Source organism: Oenanthe melanoleuca, chromosome 3 (genome assembly GCF_029582105.1).
Source record: "Oenanthe melanoleuca isolate GR-GAL-2019-014 chromosome 3, OMel1.0, whole genome shotgun sequence".
NCBI lineage: Eukaryota > Metazoa > Chordata > Aves > Passeriformes > Muscicapidae > Oenanthe > Oenanthe melanoleuca.
In genome coordinates, this window is record NC_079336.1 from 15,390,740 (window position 1) to 15,410,879 (window position 20,140).

At 37.0% G+C, this 20,140-nt stretch overlaps 1 protein-coding gene across 1 annotated transcript in view; it reads right to left on the bottom strand.

The window, feature by feature from the left end:
- Positions 1-3,352: 3,352 nt before the first annotated feature.
- Positions 3,353-20,140, bottom strand: part of RSAD2 (radical S-adenosyl methionine domain containing 2) — a 206,393-nt gene continuing 189,605 nt past the window's right edge. Inside the window, exon 7 of the mRNA XM_056487143.1 lies at positions 3,353-3,363. The gene's annotated coding sequence lies outside the window, so the exon portion shown is untranslated. The remainder of the gene's footprint in view (positions 3,364-20,140) is intronic.

The following is a 20,140-nucleotide window of genomic DNA, read 5'->3' on the forward strand; positions in this document are numbered from 1 at the left end:
CAGAAGGTCAGAAATTTGCAACCTATGAATATTTGACATAGATCTGGTTGCAGAAAGATTAGTCCCTCAGAAGAACAAGAGCTCCTGGTTCCAGTCTGTGCCAGGGAGGACAATTGCCAGCAGATGTTGAACCATGCTGGTTCTTGTTAGCCTGATGTTTCAGTGCAAGCAGCACTCTGGAAATGCAGGGCCTGGGCTTATGAGCACCCCAGGTTCCAGTGCCTGGAAGGCTCTGAGCATGTTAAAACCTCTGGGATACTGCAGGTGCTTCCCTGCAGACACCTGAATCCCAGTGTCCCCTTCTGGGTGAGCAGAGGAGTGGGGCAGCAGACACAGCACAGGTTCAGCACCTGCTGTGCTCACCCTTGGTGTGCACCTCGGCAGTGATCCAGGGAATTCCTTCTTCATTTGGAGCTCTCTCCTGACTTCATGATTAGCCCCGAGCAACATTTATTTAACCTCTATATGATTCCATTTCCCTGACTGTAGTGTGACCAAACAACAATACTTCCTCAGCTTTAAAGACTATTATGAGTACAAATCTCTGGAGCATGTGGAATAGTAACATTATTATCATAGCCATTTTTCAGATTTGGAAATGAAATAACCTCTTCATCTGTGTTACCTTTTGTGGACATATGTGTTCTTATTTTACCTGTGTCTTGAGGCAGCCCTATCACTCGATGATGTTCACTTAACTAAGCATGTCTTTATTTTAAATTCATATATCTGTAAACTCCTATAGTATATTGATGCTTGAAATATTAGCTTGATTTCTCTTCTCATGTCATGCATCACAACATTTTTTTGCTAATTCATACAGCATTGTCAATAAATGCATTTGACATATGTTACCCTGATATATTTTAAAAACACATTACATAGAAATGAAGTCAAAGACCTGTATTTGACAAAGTGGAAACACACAGGAACTAACTTTGAGGGATTTCAAGTCCTTTCCATTCTATGGAGCAAAAAGAGTAACAAGGATGCTCTACATTGATACAAAGATGTTTAGCACTCAAAATCTGAGTGCTTAAATAGGAATTGAGCTTAGGTCAGAAAAAGACTGCATGCTGTGTGTATTCTCACTTCAAACCATTTTCTTTATGCATAAATTTCTTCCTTAAGTTCTGTTGAACTGCTATAAGACTGTAAGGATCAGTTTGTCTCATTTTCCACTGATGGTGATGCTGAAAAAGAAGGGAATATAAAATATTGGTTTACCTCAGCATGGAAATCTGATTTCTGCCAAATAAAAAAGTATTATAGCTATTTTGAATATAAGTATTCTATCAGGAACATAAACACACCGCTTCAGGAATGTTACATTTGTATATATAAACAACTATTATTTTTATTTGAAATAAATACCTTATTAACTTATTCATTTTAATTAATAACCCAAGAGGTCCTACATCCTTACAAGAGCAAAGAGTGGCATCCATCATAAACAATGGAAATATTTGAAATTTGCAAGAGCATAAACAGATTTCCTTTAAACTGGCACATTTTTTCCAAACCTTCTGTCATGTATAGGAGAGGGTTTAATGGCCATGTTACCTGAAAATGTACATCTATAGCAGGGAAACAGACAACTCGTGTAGCGTCTGTTCTGAGGTAATTTTCTATCCCATTGTCATTAAGTAGAAGATGAATCCTTTAATTATGCTTTAAAATTCAGTCATGCTGTTATCCCACTAGTTAATTCAATTAAAATGAACCCTTGTTAATTCAATCAAAAGGAATCAAACCAACTCTTGAACTGTTTTTCTTCCTTGTGTTTTTCTTTGGGAGGAGGTCTGAGGGGATAAAGGGAAGCAGGATGAGTTAACACCAGGGTTCTTGTCCCTGGACCCTAACAAGGCAAACCTTACACCCTTTCATGCATAAACAGCAGCTCCCTGTAGGAAGGGGCCCTTCACTATTTCAGCAGCTTTTCCACATGCTCAGAGTTTTGTCTGTCATCCCCTTGTCCATGTGCAAGCAATAAAGATATCATCAAATCATTAGATATGAGGTTAAAAATGGTGTTGGGAAAGGGGGATGATTGATTTTATACGATGTGCATTTTTGTTTATGCATTCATGAAGGCCATGTCTGCAAGATCTGTAATGCCAGCTTGCACACACTGCACAAATATGAATAAATGAATAATTGTTTTGATAATATTAAACAGCATGTGTGATGTAGCAGAGCAACATCTGTTATTAACAGTATAAACAAAAGGAGTTTTTACTGATTGCGTGTCATTCTGCATAGGGGAACAATGTAATGGGCCCAATTTGGAGACTCGCTGCAGACAGCAGGAGGGATTGTGTAGGCCTGCTGTGAAAAACAGGAGCAAGATTAGAGCAACAGTTCTTTCAAATGTGCAAAGCAAAAAACTCTGTAAAAGTGCTAGAGGAGGAAAGAATACGATGTATATAGAATTGCCTGAGCTCATAGAAACTATTTCTCCTTTTGAATGTTATCATCTTCCCTTTATTTTTTCCTATGTCCTGCAGTGAGCTGAATAGTGGTAGCTAAGTAACCTGGATTCCAGAGGAATCTGTTAATGTTAAATACTTTTAGGCACCACCTAAGATAATAACCATACAGTTATAACATCCTTTATGACACCAGGAACCAGGAGGATAAAAACAAGTATTTAGTGTTCTAAATGTATTAATAAATATTGATTCAAAGAATGACAATGTGTACTGATGATTACACAAAGATGCAGAATTTGGTTTTGGCTATATAGTTGAGTAGAAATAGTATCTCACTGCTGCTCAGAGAAGTGGTGTGACAACAGAACCATCATTGTTCTCTTTGAGGCCACCACTGTCACTTTTCTGATCCCAAGATGAAATTTTTCAAGAAAATAAGCCAACAGAAAAGGTTAGTTTTCTATTGGTTAAGAATGGTGAGCTTTTCTCTGGGGAGGAATGATCACAAAAGCAAATACAAAAGAAGTCAGTGGACTACACTGGTGAAATTGCCTGTTCTGGTTGCTGTTTGCTATATAATGAACTATGTGGTGAGGTTGGACCTTCTATCCTTCAGAATGGTTTATAAATCAGTATGTCACAGTGTCTGTGGATATCTCCTCACTGGTTTTACTGCATTCTCACTATTTTGCAACCACTTTTGTATGAATCTTTATTTTCAACTATTGATTGGAAGCCCCCAGGTGTGTTTGAAATTAACCCTGTTCTGGATCCATACCTGAGCTCCACACTCAGCACCACCCAGCTGCAGTATCTTTAGCTGACTTATCTACAGCTACCTCAACACTTCATCTCTATCATATATTTAAAACCATGCACAAAATTAATCTCCTTTCTCAGCTAAACATATAAAATGGCTGCCCTTCAACAGCTTTCTGAAAAATTAGAGTGGAACATCAAAACACAAGCAGCAAAGTACTTTGGAGAAATAGTACAGCTATGTAAAAATGGGGTCTTCCTCTCCTCTGCCATGGCTCACTCCATTTCTCACACAGAACAAGAGTTCTGCTCCTTCCATCCCACCTCCTGATGATATGGACTCCCAGTCCTGAGCTTGCCTTCTTTAGAATGCAATCATGAATAGCTCTCAGTTGCACAGTGTGCCTGAGACAACAAGTAAATGCGTTTGTTTTCTGACTTGTACAATTCTTTGCTTTCATTCAAATATCTAGTTGTTTGGGTTTTTTCTAACATGCATAGAAATGTAAATGTCTCTTTCAATTAATTCCTGTAAAACAGAAACTTGGATTTTTTTTTTTGTATTTTCACTTCTGAACAAGGCAAAAATATTTCATTCTGTGCCCATCATTTGTCTTTTCATTTCGCTTTTGGATTATTTGTGTACAAAACTGAGAACATCACACTGAGCTCATGACATCACTGTAAATATAAGCAAGATTTTCTAGTGAACATTCAGAGAGTTGTAGCAATCTGACAAGTGTGAGTCTTGCACGGGTATGAATATGAATGCTTCCTTTTATTCCTTCTTGATGAGCCAGAGTGGTTTCTAGAGAAAGGTATAGGACATTTTCATATTCCAGTATGGTAAACATAATCACTAAAAAATATAGCAACCCCAGAGAGGGGTACCTTAAATAAATATCAGGTAATATTATACCTGAATCACCAGTGAATCTTAGCAATCTTCCTAGAACAGACATCAATAAAAATTTTCATCTACTGCTCAATCCAGTATTTGGTACAGAACTGAACAGGTCAAACAGAAAGCATACAGCTTGCAAGGCTGGGACAGAAATTTCCTTCTTGAAGCAAATCCAAAAATATTTGAAAGAATAGTGGGTGTGAAAGAGGGATGTTTGTTGTTTTGTAAGCAATTAAAACCTGTCTACACCTGATGCCAAAAGGACAAAATAGTAAATCATATATTGTCAATCAGAATTAAGTTAGCATGTACCATGGGAGGATTTTTAAATTATCACAGGTTTTCATTGTAGTCTTGCCTACTGATTGTTGGTACACCTTATCTCTCAAAGATTCAATATTAGAAACAGCACCCTGTACTCTACTTCATCCATTCCACAGCAAATGAAAACTACAACACCATTGGGAGATCCTAAAATCCCCACAGGTACCAGGGAGAGAACTTTGGAGAAAAAATGGAAAATCTGACCACAAACTTATCAAAAATTCGTTCACACCCTTTAAAGCAGGATTTTAATACATCTTTTATGGACGTTAGAAAAAATGGAACAAGACCATGGAACAGACATAAATTTTGTGAAAGGTAAGAACCAAAATGATAGTCTGCTTTCTGCTTAATTAAATCTGAATGCCAGACTATCTGTGTTGCTAAAAACAGTGCATTTTGGTCTTCCTATACAGAAGTTTCTGAGAAAGGCAATACAGTCCCACTGAACATTCTCCTTTCCTGGCATTAAGGAGAAACATAAGGAATCCCCTGATGCATTAATTTCTGTGTCATTAAATGTCTTTGCAGGACAGAGTCATAGCATGACCCCTTTAAAACTACCACAGAAAAGAAGACATTTATGTATCTGACATGAGTGACACAAAAGATTATTTTCAATATGATGTCATAAACAATACTGATTTATCCTAAGGTAGGATATAACAGTACAAGTTGATCCTTAAGAATTTTTTTCTAAACTGTTTTTGGATACAGCTATGCAGCACTGTGGTCACACAATTGGTGCAGAGTAAATATAGCTTCAGAAAGGAGTCACAGTCCACACTTTCTAGTCTGAATAATATTAAAAGAAAGGAATAAATTAATAGTATATGACTTATGAAATCAAACAAACAAAAACTCCCTCAGAAAGTACTTTCAAGATCAAGTATCTAGAAAGAGAATTTTTTTCAGATCAAGCACCAAATGCAAAAAATAAAGCACAATTATTTTCATGCAGGTTTTGAGAAATACATTTGGTCCAGTATTGCATAAAAGAAATTTACAACATTTTTACTGACATAAATGTCTGTGACTTGATTTGCATAAAAGAGAAGCAAACCAGGAGTTGTTATGGCAGCAAAGAGCAAGAACATGGTTGCATATCTTTCTTCCATCCTATGTTAATTAAATGTACCACAGTGTGTGAAGTAGCTCTCAGCAAACTTGTATTTTAAAATTCTTGAGAGTAATTGAAAAACTCACTGCAAAGAATGCAAAAGGCTGCTGGACAGATCAAAGAGCATATGAAGAGTTATTTAGAGGTTTGCTAATGGAAAGATAATGGCTTTTATGAAGATGATGGAACAAAAATAAAGGAGCCGACCTGAGGATAAATTAAGAAATGGAAAGAGGCCTTGTAAAATGAAGCAGTAACACAAATCCATTAGCTGTAAACACTGGCTAATATTAATCCTGTAAATGGTACTCCACGTCCATTTTGCACATCATCTTGGGTGAAAGGTGGTAGCTTGTAGCAGAAAATAGGTGCTCTTTTATTTTAATGGTCCTGAATAAGGCTGCTGGCCATATTGACAGCTGTGCTGAGTAGCAGCTGGTAGCTAGGCAAAGTTGTTTAATGTTTATAACAATGAATAATAGATTTGTATGGTTTAGAACTAAAAGCTTTTTTTATGAGCATCTAGAATAAATATTCTAAAATGTTGGAAAAATATTAATTCAAAGGAAATTTTCTATAAAAATTAAGTTTTATTGAAAGAAAAGACAGAAAAGGGGTGAAGGCAGCTTTCCACACCACATACTCTGATTCATTAATCATATGCTCACTCAGAACCATAAATTAAACTTTAAAAAAGGGAAAATTAAATATTTTATTTAAATTAGTTATATTAAATTAGGGAAATGCAAAGGAAGAGGATATGGGGCCTGATCTGGCTCCCAGATGTTTTCAGTAAGAACTGATCAGAATCAACAGTTTGTTAAAAACATTAAACATTATTGAAGGCAGTGGAGTCCATCACTTCACTTTGTATGAAATGGTATGGGGTCAGGTTTTTGTTCTTCAGTCATTTCAAATAATATTGAGAAATCTATCTATCTATCTATCTATCTATCTATCTATCTATCTATCTATCTATCTATCCATCTATCTATCTTCCTTCCTTCCTTCCTTCCTTCCTTCCTTCCTTCCTTCCTTCCTTCCTTCCTTCCTTCCCTTTAGAGACATAAGAACACCAGGTGCTTAAAGGTAGGAAGAGAGAGATAATCAACCCTTCTGACTGATTGTTTAGTAAATTAATTTATCAAGTCAGGCTGGTAGACCAATATTATTTAACCACCATGTTTTAAAAGGGTAAATTGAAAAGCCTTGACTGCACCTGTTTCACATAAAATCGAGCTGGTCACTCTCAGCCACACTGATCAGTTAACTTTTTCAATAAAAAACCCAGTACTGATGGTTCAAAGGAGGACTTAAAAGTTTCAATGCAGCATTTCACTTGAGTTCAGTCCTGTAGACAGTGCATAATCAGTTTTTACAACCTGCTGTGTTCTTTCAGTTTCTGAAATGCATGTAACAGGTCACAGGTTATTTTTATAGCCATCTACTGCTCTCAGTGACTTGCTTTGTAAAAACCTTTAACTCATGAGGGAAGTTAAGCCATTTTGTGCATTGTGTTCTGTAACACTGAAAAAAAGCAATTTCTGCAAAATCTTAGAAAAGCTTTCTGCTATTTATTTTTTGTGGAAGAGTATTTCATCCACCTGACTCATCAAAGGTCCTGGAGCAGAAGGAATTGGACACTTGGGGACTCTGGACAGAAGGAATTGGACTCTGTAAGAGAGGGGTTCAGTATTCAGAATATCTCACTGGAACTGATAATATACCAACTACCTGATGCATCAACAATTCCTATTTTCAGTTTTTCATAGGCCTTTTTAGACAGTTGCCTCTCCACAGGTTGACTTTTAAGTTCATACATGTAAGATCTTAATGGATTAACGTTGTATTTGGATGATCTGCCAAATCTGTGTCTTTGGGAAAGCCAACTCTGCCAGAAAAACATCTCTTTTCATTTTTCCTAAGTTGAGTAATCAGTAATCCAGAGATGCACATCTTCAAGAAAATCCTGTTTTGTTCCTAAGTTTGATCCACTATAAGCTGCAAAGTCTGGTTTTAAATTTAGAACCCATTGCACTCTTCAATGGTGAACAAAACAACTATTTCATGCTGCAAAATTCAAGAAATAGAAGTAGATGAAAGTGGCTGGATCACTTGCAATCTCAATATCTTTTAAGGCTTGTCATTGCATGAAGTCAGTGATATGATGTAATATCTTGGCAATATCTTATCCAGCCTTCAAAGGAAGTTTGATAAAAGAAGCTCTTCTCTAAATGAGAGACAGACAAGGACTGGAAAAAAAATAATGTGTTTCTCTTTAAATAAACTCTTTATTGTCAGGAGGAAAGGAAATCTGTTCAAATACTAAAATAAGTTTTCTAGTTTTAAAGGACTATCATTATGAAATTAATTTCTAAAGAGCAGAATTATTCTGTCAAAAACTAGGATTTTAAATTACTTTGAACTAAATGAAACATCAGCAGAGATCGCCCTGTGTTTCACAAAGCTGATTTTGTGGTATTTCATAACATTTTTTCATGCTCAGACAAGTTAATAAAGAAAACTGCTTATCCAATGATGGCCAACCACAGATACCTGATGTGCTATTGTAGAGCTGCCAACAGTTCTTCTCTAAAACATCACCTGGGTTTCCTATGTTGTCAAGTTATGACATGCAAGGCATTGTAAGTGCTGTGGGTAATGAAGTTTCTAATCATGGCTCTGAAAATGCCATCAGTCTCTAAATTTTCAATCCATGATGGCAAAAAAAAAAAAAAAAAAAAAAAAAAAGAGGCAGACAAATGCACCATTCTGCTGGACATAATCTCTGCTGATATAAGTAAGTGAGAATTAATATTTTAAAAATATTAATGCAGTTTTTAATAAATATAAATACCTTGTCATACATTTGTATGGACATTTTTGGTGTTCAGGTATGGAGTGGAGCTGAAATGAGATGTCATTATTTTTATGTGCATTGGAAAAATTGGAAACTGATATGGCATTCTGTGATCTCCCAGGCATATTTTTGATTAAAAATAAAGGGAAAAAGAATGGGGAGCTTTTGCATTTGGTTTTCTGACAAAGGATATATTTGATTTTCTGGAAAGTTTTGATTTTTTAACCAAAAAATAAAACCACATATGTTCATTTTTATCACTATTGATTTAATGTATGCCAGAAAATATTAATTATTAGGAAAAACACACCTGTCAGATTTAGGCATAAAGTTAATATATGACATTAGGGGTCAGGTTCAGCTAGGCAGAGAGCAGATCTGCACCAGCTCATGGCCAAAGGAGCATTTCTGCTGCCCAAGGACTCTACTGTAAAGGGTCTTTACCCAGCTTTGGGGAACACATGCAGTTGCACTGTCCTGTACATTTCACAGAAAAGAGGTAATCCTTTCCTAATACCACAGTGCTGCTCAGGTTTACTGTCTATGTTCACCCTGGGCTATTTAGTTTTCTGGTATTGGCACCACATACCTATGATGAAAACTTAGTGTATTTTGAAGACATGGCCAATCATCAGTGCAAAATTCTAAGTTGTGGCCATTCTCAAACATCCTTTGAAAGGGCACAGAAATCTAAGACTTGTGACTTACTGAACTCATAGAAATTCCTGTGAAGTTCAGTATTTACCAGTTACGTAATATTTATTTACACTCATAGTAGTTAAACTCATAGAAAAATTGTGAAAATCCCTGGATGGGTAATAAAGAAAAAAGAAGTTGTCCTGTCTCTCTAAGGGAAAGACATGCAGAACAAAGTGGTTTACAACCACTCTGTGGGTGACAGCCCAAGAGCCCATCAGCATTCATGAACTGGCTGGAGGGTGCCCGTGCACAAATCCCAGTGCACTGCAATGGATTCCAGGGCAAGGATGAAATGGAAACAAAATTTAATGAGTTTTGCTGATACCAAAACAGCTCATTTTCCTGATGCCTTAAGTTTTAGCTTTTATATTTTTCAGATTCTGTTCTGCCTTAGTGTGTAACTCTGAACTTCATACACAGTGTTGGCAAGTTCTCCTCACTGTTTAGTTAGAGCAAATAATCCTTTTCCAGCCCAAGAACCAAGGACACTGCTGCAGCTTCAGGCTCAAAAAGTGCAAACAGCAGCAAATTGAGGAGAGAAATCTAGGAGGATGGGAGTCCATAATCTGAAACTGTAATTGGACAATTAACCCAATTGGACAATTAACTGTAATTGGACAATTGCCCAATATGTAAATGGACCAAAACTTAGAAAAGTGTGAAAACTCATGACATGCCATCCCTCTTGGGTCCTTCTTGGGTGTAGCCTTGGATAGGCTCTTGTACTGCCCAAGGTGTATCCTTTGAAGGCCTTTTAATAAATACCTGCTTTATTCCTTTGACACTGTCAAGCCTCTGTTCCAGGCAGCCTCTTTAGGCATCATCCTAAAAACATGTATATACTCTGAGATCTTCATGTTACAGGAAGCAACTTTCTAGCAAAATTTCTTTTAAGTTTTGACCAATGAAGGCTTCTAGTCAAGTGCATCAAATAACACAGATTTTCTGAACTCATTTAGGCTGTGTCCACTTATTTTTTTTCTCCATTTCTACAGGAAAATGATGGGCTGTAAGTAAAATGTGCTATAATTCAGGGGAAATTTAAAAGCTTCTCTATATGGGAGATGTGAAATGTCACATTTCCAAGAGTGGACCCAGAAGAATTTCAGGTATAAGTTTTAATATAGGTTTCTTGAAAGAGCTAGGAATAGCAATCATCTTACTTTACTTTTTACATGAAAAATTAGGTGCCTAGACCTAGTCACTTGGCCAGGTCACTCCTCTGCCATCACTGGGGAGACAGTCATTGCAGGAAAGGAATTCTTCCACTTGTTTTTCTCCATTACTTAGACAAGAGGTCTAAAAGAGCAGTGTAGACAAGATGACAAATAGTAGATGAGCTAATCCTCTCCTTTTGGGACTAACAGCAATGTGCTCTAACAGTGCAGAGAAAAATGTCCCTTGGTGAAAATCTGCAGTCACATTGTTTTTCCCTAGGGAGCCTCCTGTCTGTTCTTAATGACAGAGAACACGTGGTTGCTGCCTATTGTCTTCCTCCTGAGTACACAAGAAGGTTATGTGCACATTATAAAGCTCCAGGAAGGAATGGATCCTCTGAAATGTGGTGGCTTTCATGGTGTCGTGCTGCTGCTGCTGCTTGCCACCTCCAGGTGCCCATTCATTTCAGACCACACAGTGCCTTGCTCCAACCTGTGTAACAAAACACAGGGATACAAAAGAAGTGTCACTAACCATAAAAATCAACAGCATCAAGAACCAGTGTTTATTGTTACTAATATTTACTACGGCCTTGGCTTGACATATGATTTTGACATATGACTTCATTTCAGGGAAATTCAAATAAGTCCTTGCACTTTTGACAAAAGCATGATTTTTAAAACGGTAAAAGAAAAACATTTATTCATCCCAGATATCTGCCACCTGAATTTATCACTTTGTTTCAAATCTGAATGCACACACAAGATTTTCATATGTGATTTCCACAGATGTTTTCTTTACTGGTAGCATAACTGAGGAAAAATCAAGTTATGTAAGAACACAGCTCATAGGGTCTAAATTATAAACAAACCACCTAAGAATACTTTAAGTAGTAAAAAAAAGTATTCCTCAGATGTATATGTATTGAAAAAAATGTTTTGTGTAAAAAAGTCCTCAACTGATTTTATTAACTTCACACCTTTCTTTCCTTATAACTCCGGTAGACATTTGTAAAAATTTGGATCTTTTGCATTGTGTGTACATCTTATTTGGTATTTGGACATCCAGAACTTGCATTTCCAAGTCATCACTAATATACATAAAAACAATTGGAAGCTCACTGTAGGTAAGATGAGACATGGAGTGTCTATTTCTACTCACAGCAGAAGTCAGGAAAGGAACTGAAATTTAAAAAAAAATATTGGTCAGGTCAAACTCAGATGTGCTTATTTGGGTGAGATAAAAGTGTCTGGAAAACTTAAATTAGGCATTTTGACTGCAATGCAAAATCACATTTATTAATTCTGTGCTTTAGAAACAAGTGAACCAGTCAACTGCTGTGAACTGGATGGCAACAAGGCTGATAGCTATAAACAAAAAGGCAGACAGACAGGCAGAAAGACTGAGGCAGACAAAGAAATATGAAAGAGAATGAAGAATAACAGAAACAACTAAATTATATTGAGTTGTTTATGCAAGGGAGGCATTCTCTGAAAATTTACCAAAATTTACCTGCTATTGGCAACTAACCAGTTGATATTTAACTTTCTATGCTGCTATTTTGTAATAATATAGAGAAGTCACAAGAATTCCAATAGCACGTGGAAATTAATGAATGCCAATATAGAGGGGCAAAATCCCCAACAATTGTAGCAATTACAAACAGTGCAGCATCTCTTAATCCAGTCAAAGATTAATGTTTTTCATTCTATTGGATTGCCAAGAAAAGGAAGAGTTAGAAGTCCTCACAGTATTCCCCCATTCTCTGAGATCCCACAGTGTTGCATACATTTCTGATATATATATTAACTTTATAAAAAATTAAACCAAATTAAGAGTTATATACAGTCTTTGAATTTAGAGCAGATTGCCCATGGAAACAAGAAAATTTGTGGCTGCTAATGTTCTCTATTACTTGGACTCACTCTTATTGCTCATTAAAAAAACTTTTAAAAATTACTAATAAGTTTTAAAAACTTCAACCAGTTCAACTATATTTTTACAGCCTGGACACGTGCCTCTGACTGTTCTGTTTGTTTTCATTTGTGCATGTCTTTTTTTAATCTTTGCCAATACAATTAGGTTATCTTGAAGAACAGAGGAATGAGGTCAGGGAAAACATTTCTTGGCAAAATTAGACAATTCTGAACATTTGCCCAGTGAACGTCACCCATTTTGTGCACTTTAATAAAGAAGGGTTCCTATCCAGAAAATAATGAGAATGCAATTAATGGTCATCTCATAACATATGCACACAAGAGATTATAAAAAGGCTGGCCAATCTTCTGAGTGTTTTTGGTTCAAACTTTGGATTGCTTGCACTTTTAACTTAATCATGCCCTTATAACACAGTTGTTACTATTTGCAAATCTTATTCATCTCCTCATTGAGTGTTACGGGAAATAATTCTTCTTGTAACTCACTGCAGCATTCAGTCCCAGTGAGATTAATGCAAGGACCACAATTATGTCACCTCTTCACAAATCAAACAATGCCTTTCTATAACCCAAATTTCAATTGCTGGTAATAGAGTGGCTCCAGTTTTGGCTGGATTCAGCTTTTCACACTGCTGTCCTGCTGCTGGCTTCTCCTTGTCGGGTTGTCTGGCTTCTGCTTCTCTCTCCTCTTGCAGCTGGGTTGGCTTCAGGCTATGATGATTTTGCCTGCAGTCCTTACCTCCTGCTGTTCTATCAAGGACAATAATGCTTGAGGCTGAACCTTAAATTTCTAAACCCTTTATTCTGCAAAGCCTTAAGGCACATTTTACAGCTTCATGAACCAAATCACAGAGTGATAAATTGGGAGGTTTGTATTATTTTTTAATCCTGGGATATGAACTTATTTGTGGCAAACCTTGAGCAGAGTTGCTCTAAAGACTGTACAGCCTAGATAAAAATAGATTTTTTTTTTAACACAAGAATTTCAAATTTCACTATTTATTACACTGGTTCTCTTACAGAACTTGTTTTGACAAAGGGCAAGTTGGCTAATAGTATAACATAAAAACACTGTATGCATAGTTCCTTTCTTGCAGGTGTAGGGAGAAAATCTATAGTAGGTGATGATACACCATTCACAATTTTTTGACTTTGTAAGTTTTCTCAGGAGAGTTTTTAAAACATGCACTCACCAATTTGCAACTAAATAATTGATTGCCAGAGGACTGTGCTCTACTTTACCATTTCACATTTGGAGTGATTGCCACTCAGTTATCCAAGTAATGTGTGTCATGTAAAACCCACATCAAGAGAGTCAGAATCTTTTTTTCTGTTTCATATTTGTTCCTCCAAATCAATAAGAGCTTTGTAAAGTTTAAGTGAAGTGCATGTGTTATTTATAATTAGAGCTTTCTGAAATGGCATTGCTTTTCCACAGTGTCCATTGTCCTATTGTTTGACTCTCATTTTTTGATCCTGTGCAAGTAAGAATATTTACAGATGCTTCTTGTTCCACATGTTCCTATAAAGCAGTAAGTTCAGTCATTAACAAAGAGCTTCAGATTTGGAATAGTTCAGTGGAAAGCAATCAAGGTATTTATATGATTAATGCTAAAAGGGGTTAAGTACATAAATAAATAAGCAATAAGCTTTATTTATCTGCAGATTGAACATTTTATATTTGCATTGAACTGACTTATCCTGTTTTGTTTTTCGTACCATTATGTCCTATTTCAGTGTTAGCAATACAACCACAGCCATTTAGAAGTCCTGGAGTATTCCAAGATGGTCAAATTTCTTTTCAAAAATTCCTTTGGGCTTAACTGATGATCACTAACAGGAGCAAAAGCAACACTTTTTACTGAAGAATTATGTCAAGAGAAAAAATGCAGCTCATTATGATTTAGATTTAGATTTAGATTTATATTTAGATTTAGATTTAGATTTAGATTTAGATTTAGATTTAGATTAGATTTGGATTTAGAAGTGGGTCAAAATACATATTGCCTACACATACTGAGCAACTGATATTGCCTTTTAAACATAACATTTTTAGTACTGTAGAAGGAAGACATTTAAAGATAAAGCTCTTGCATCAACTTGACTGCAAAGACAAATGTGTATGTATGTTTGTGTTATGAAATAGATGCAAAGGACCCTATGTACAGTATATAAATTGCATATTATATATAGATACAGTTGGTACCATGTTAAGCATCTCAAAATACTCTCTAAGGAACACTGCTTATAAAGATAAATTATTTGACTTCGGGTTTATATAAAGAAACACAAATGTTGCAAGATTAAAGCTTCATTCTTTGCTTTATTTTAACTAATAGAAAATCACATATTGACCTTTGCAGAGCACTAATGTCAGTCTGTGACTTTTCCAAAGTTGCTCTAGAGGTTTGTGGAAGAAAGTCTGTGCTATTCCTACCCACTCTGTAGGACCATCCTGCATTCCTGCTACAAATACTCAGGGCTACTAACCATTTCTCTAATGTTAATCAATAACTATTGGTCAAAATTCATATCTATAAAATGTTCCAAGTTGTCATTGTTTTGAGTGTTAAAAGCAAGTTCCACATTTCTATTTGATTTACAATGAATGCCAAAAATGGTAGAAAACACCTGATGTTTTATCTTGAGGAAAAAAAGGCTGCCTTTTCTACAAATTCGTAGTTCAGGGCCCTTTGAATGCTCCAAAGTTTCACAGTTAAGGTACAACAGAAGCCAATCTTTATTTGAGAGATAAAAACATATGTTTATCTCACCTTCTAATCCTGTTCTTCTGGCTCCAGCAATGCACCCTCAGCTGCCAAGCAATCTGAATGTACATCTGCCTCCAAGGTGTATCTGCCTCCAGAACTATACAGAAAGTGGCCAGCTGTGATGACATATAGACCAAAAAATACTTGGGAAAGTGAGGAAGAAGCAGTGTCTCAAAGACACTTTTGCAACACATCATCTGAGAGGGGCCAACACAGAAAGTCTGGCTGCTAATCAGAGCTGGATACAAGCCATAAAGTTCAGCTACAAATGCAAACTTTTCTGAAGCCTGGGGACATTTGGCTTTGTGCATTCAGTAAATAGAGAAGGGCTAGTACTAAGTGTAAGTATTTTAGCTTGTATAAACTAGGGGGGTGTTCTGGTGCAGATGTTTACTTCAGATTGGTGCCCATTAATACTGCTGTATGAGGAGGCAGCAGGAAATAATTGCTGATTGAAGGCTATTGACAGAGTTTTCCACAAACCTAAGTGTCTTGTTTAATAGGCTTGTTTTTTGGGATATAATTTTTAGTTCAAGAAGAGAACAATGGGTTGGTAAAAGGAGGGAAACTGTCCCTTCTCTGTGTAGAGGGCCTGATTTCAAAGAAAGCAGTGGGATGGATTAGCAATCAGTAAGGAGAGACAGAGAAGCAATTAGGAGCTTGCAGCCCAGGCAGAGAAGCTACTGAGAGAAGAGGGCTGCAGGGAGCTGTGCCTTGGCACAGAAAGCCAATTTCATAACGACCTGGAGGGAGTTACTGAGTTTTGTGTTACTCAGGCAATCAATATCCAGAAGTCCTGACAACATGGACCTTCTCAGCAGACAGAGTAGGCAACCAGAGAATGAATTTAAAGCCTTTTATTTTCATTGGTTTTGCCTATTTTCGTTGCTTTTGAGGTTCCTCTTCTTGAAAGTTAAAGATGTCTATTTATATCCTAATGAAATTGAGTAGATTTTAGGTTGATTTATCTCAAAGCTAGATAACCTGAAACCACATAAAGGCATTCAGTCACAAGAGATGGGACACAGAGCAGGTGAACTTTCTTTGTTCTCACAGTAAGACAAAGAGAAAACCAAAGTATTCATTTGTTTACTGAGTTCTGCACTTTGCTCTGGGAGGATATTGTTTCTCACTGCTCATGATTCATGACAAATCTTCATTCAGCTTGCCTGGACCAGATAAAGAAGACAGTTTAGGTCTGTATTTTACTTTTTTATTTTGTTGTTTTCGTGGAAGTCCTTTGTATGAAGACATTCTTCCAACTCACACACAGATTCCCTGGGAGAAGTTGGGGTTTAGGATGTTTGGGAGCTGTTCTAACTCAGTCTCCTGTGGCAAAACAATCTTTCATTAAAAGAACCACCTGGGAACAACAAATATCTCTTTTATCCCCCTCTCCCCCCACTTCTCCAACGATGATTTATCCAAAGTTAGAGGACTACACATCCAGCAGATGTGTTTGTCTGCACTATATAAATCCAAGTCCCAAGCCTAGACTGAATATGTGTCACCTTTATGTCCGGAAAATGCCACATCCCACGGGGCAGCTTGTTTCCAATCTTTGCCTTGTCACTGCCAAGCATCTGAACCCTGGTGCTCAAATATATCTTTTCACCTTCTGTCTCTCAGCCTTCTGATCATTCAGACCCCTCTCCCTTTGGTTCAGGGTGAGGTACCACACTTTTGAGATATACAGCCTGGTGGCTTAGCTGCAAAACTTGGCAGAGTTTCTCCCCAAGGTACACATGCTAAGATTATAAATATCTCACTCTCAGGGAAGCTGGATGGGAAAGAGTATTTGTGGAGGTCTCAGAAACAAATTAACCCATATCTAGAAACCCCACAGTGAAATACTTTCCTTTTGCAGAGTGGTTTAAAAAGGTTTTGTTGAGCTTTGTGACCTTGGGAGAGCCAGAGCAGAGACAGAGAGCAGGTGGAGATTAGGAATCTTGTTAGCTCAATGAAGGATAATTAAGTTATAGAATAGCTTTCTTCAGTCTTTGTTGTTCACCTGAGGGCTGTGGTATTGTCTTCCCTAGCCAGAGGAAAAGTAGGAATGTGGCAAATGTCAGTCAGGCTGGTGGCAGTAAAACACTGGTGGCTGAGCAAATGTCTGCAGTAGAGTCTGATTTACTTTGGCCTTTCAATCAGACAGGCCCAGTGACCCAACAAGGGGGGTTTTGTTCCATGACAAACCATGTTCAGCTGCAGAACCTCCTATTTCTTCCAAATTTCCCTGCAGCTCTACACCATAATTCTGTCTCAGATGTTACAAAGAAGAAGGTTAAATGAATGGTTAGCTGGTAAGTCTTGAAAAAGCAAGTCAAACTAAAACAGAAAACAAACAAACAAAAAATTCTGAATTTTTTTGTTTGAAAAGCTTATATTTTCTTTAAGAAATCTTCTTAAAGAAATCAGATCTCTTAAGATCTGATTAAATCACTAATGTTTGTAAACTGCTAAGGCACATGATAAATACACAAAGGATAACAATTGAGAACTGGACCAGTGGCTACAATAAAAATCTGCTAAAAAATTTGACCACTTAGTTTCTGCTAGTGGTTAAGAAATAACTGATATAACTGATTGGTGCTTGCACTGGACAGGATATTTTAATTTCTTTCTTAGCATTTGGAGAACCTTGTAAAGAAATGCCTTTTGAACAGTGTAAGAATAGTATTTAAGAGAGTATTTTTTTAGGTGATTTGAAAACTCTTCCCATTTTTTGTCCCTAACTCTTATTTTCAATTGGTGTTTGATTTCAGCTAGGTCTGCCTTCAACATTCGAAAATTTCATGTAAGATCTTGCCTTCTTAGTTTCTTTTTGCACACTGTTTCATTTTTTTAGTTTGCTCCTCCCCAACCCATAAAAGTCTTTGAAACTATTTTACGACTTTAGCTGTTGTTTTTGTTTTTCTTCTATTAGAAAAGTCACTGAGATCTTTAAATCTAACTTTCCAACAATTGTCTTGTAAATGTAACCTGTCTGCATCTGTTCATAAGATTTTATAGTTTATGCTCTTTCTCTGCAAAAACCCTCAGCACAGCTCCCAGAGCTTCTCCTCTGCCAAAAATGTAACAACATAGGTACATAAAGGTAGATTTCTATCCTAGATCTGCAAAAATAAACCTCCTCTTCTCTGCTGTTTATCCAGTTCTTGACAACTTAGCTCTCAGCTCCAACTGTCTTTGAGGCATATAGGGAGCCTTTTTTCAGAGCTCACTCACTGTCTGTATCCCAGTAAGGAAATCACAGAAATCCACAGTTCTGCATACATGGAAATCCTCAGTCCTGGCACTGATTCTCAGTACTGTCTATGAACCATGATCTACCTAAGAAGATCCTTTCTGAATTATTTTACCAGGGTATTCTGCCAAATAGCTTTCTGGATTTACCTTTGACACCTACAAGTGACTTTCCTCAGGCACTGCAAGATCTATTATTTCTCTGCTAAAGTATTCCTGTCTATCTTCTTCCTCAATCACTAGCAGCTCAATTTCAGATTTATTCCTGCTTTGTGGGTGTGCAAACCTTACCATTTTCTGTAATAAGCAAAAGGAAAATTGAAAAAATTTTATTATTTTAATTCTATCCTACTTCTCTTTTTTTTCCTTTATGTTTAATTTTGTGAGTAAAAAATTGGTTGTGCCAGGAAACTCAGCTCCTCTGTTCTGTTTCAGATCCAGGCCACCATGTCAAGAAGAATGGGAGTGAGCTCAGCAGTCCTTCCAGCTGTCCTGTTAAGAAGCTGTTCAATTACTTAGAGGAGAAAGGCATCAGTCCTGAGCAGGCCTCATGTGTGGATGTTAGTCACTGCCAGATGAAGCTGTTATACCATCTGTTCTTCTTCCTTATGACTGCAAATCTTTTTAAGACCCTTCCTCAGGATGACACTGGCAATGAAGATACTTATAAATGCACAAATTATTGTATAGCATACTGAGCACGGATATGATAGATCAAATTTGAATCCAGTAAATGCTTGATATTATACTTCTGAGACAGGATTTCTCTGGCCTATTTTAGATATCTATTCTAGATATAGATAAATGTACCCCAAGGTGCCCTCTATGAATTATACAAAGATGCTACATTGAGTACTTGTAGACATCTGTGCTGTCAACTCTAAAGTTGGGCAAGATGAATACCATCCATAAGGCCTAAGAGTAGTAGGGCTGCCTGCAAGGAGAAAAAACAGGTTTATCCACTGTTCATTTAATCTTTAACAGCTCACTGGAGCACAGAGGGCCAGAAATCTTGGGTTTGGTCCATTTCCTCACAGTCCTGCTTGCAGCTGTGGCATCTCACGCTCTCCCAGCTCCTGTTCCACAAATTCCTCCCAGCTCCTTCCAAATGGGTGAAGTTGCTGTGCTGCTCCATAGTCAGAGACTGCATGTGCATCTCTGCTAGTCCTGTTACACAACATTTCACTTGCAGCTCCATGCAGATCTTCTGTTGGATCAACCCAACTCAAACTCTACTTGGGCAAAGATCAAAGATTAGAAGTTCTAATATTCTGTAGTAAGTGAGACACAGGATGAAATTGCAGTGCTAACCATGCACAATTTGACAACTACAGTTAATTTTATACATGAGTAGACCATTGGAAAAATATGGATTGCTATGCAGATATTCAAGACAAGGCACAAGTATTTGCAGGAGGATAATGTAAATCAAACACAGAATCTAGAGAAAAGGAAAAATCTTCAGTGTTCAACTCTTCTGCATTGTAACCATAATATTTTTTTCATATTTCTATCTTGACAAAAAGCTACAAGAAACTTAGATTTAATATTACAATGGTTACAATACTCTGAAGTATGTTTCATGTAAAAGAAATTGCATGCAAATGATTCAACTCAGAAATGGGACAGATGGCATTTGTACTGTCACTGTATTCTGGGAGCCTTAATTCCTCTCATTCATGGGGGCTGTAGTGACTCCTGATAAATCAAAGCACTATCTCACCTCATGGCCTCTCTCCCACACTCTCACATTTCCCTCCCTGGTTGGCACCACACACGTCTGGGGTTGTGTTAGTGGGTCCTGCTCATACTGTGGACAAATATTGCTCTGGAGGTCCTGTATCCTGGGATTCTCCAAGGCTGAAGTCAAAAGGCTTATCTAAGAACAAAAAGATGTAGCATTAAGCTGAATAACTCTAATAATTGTAAC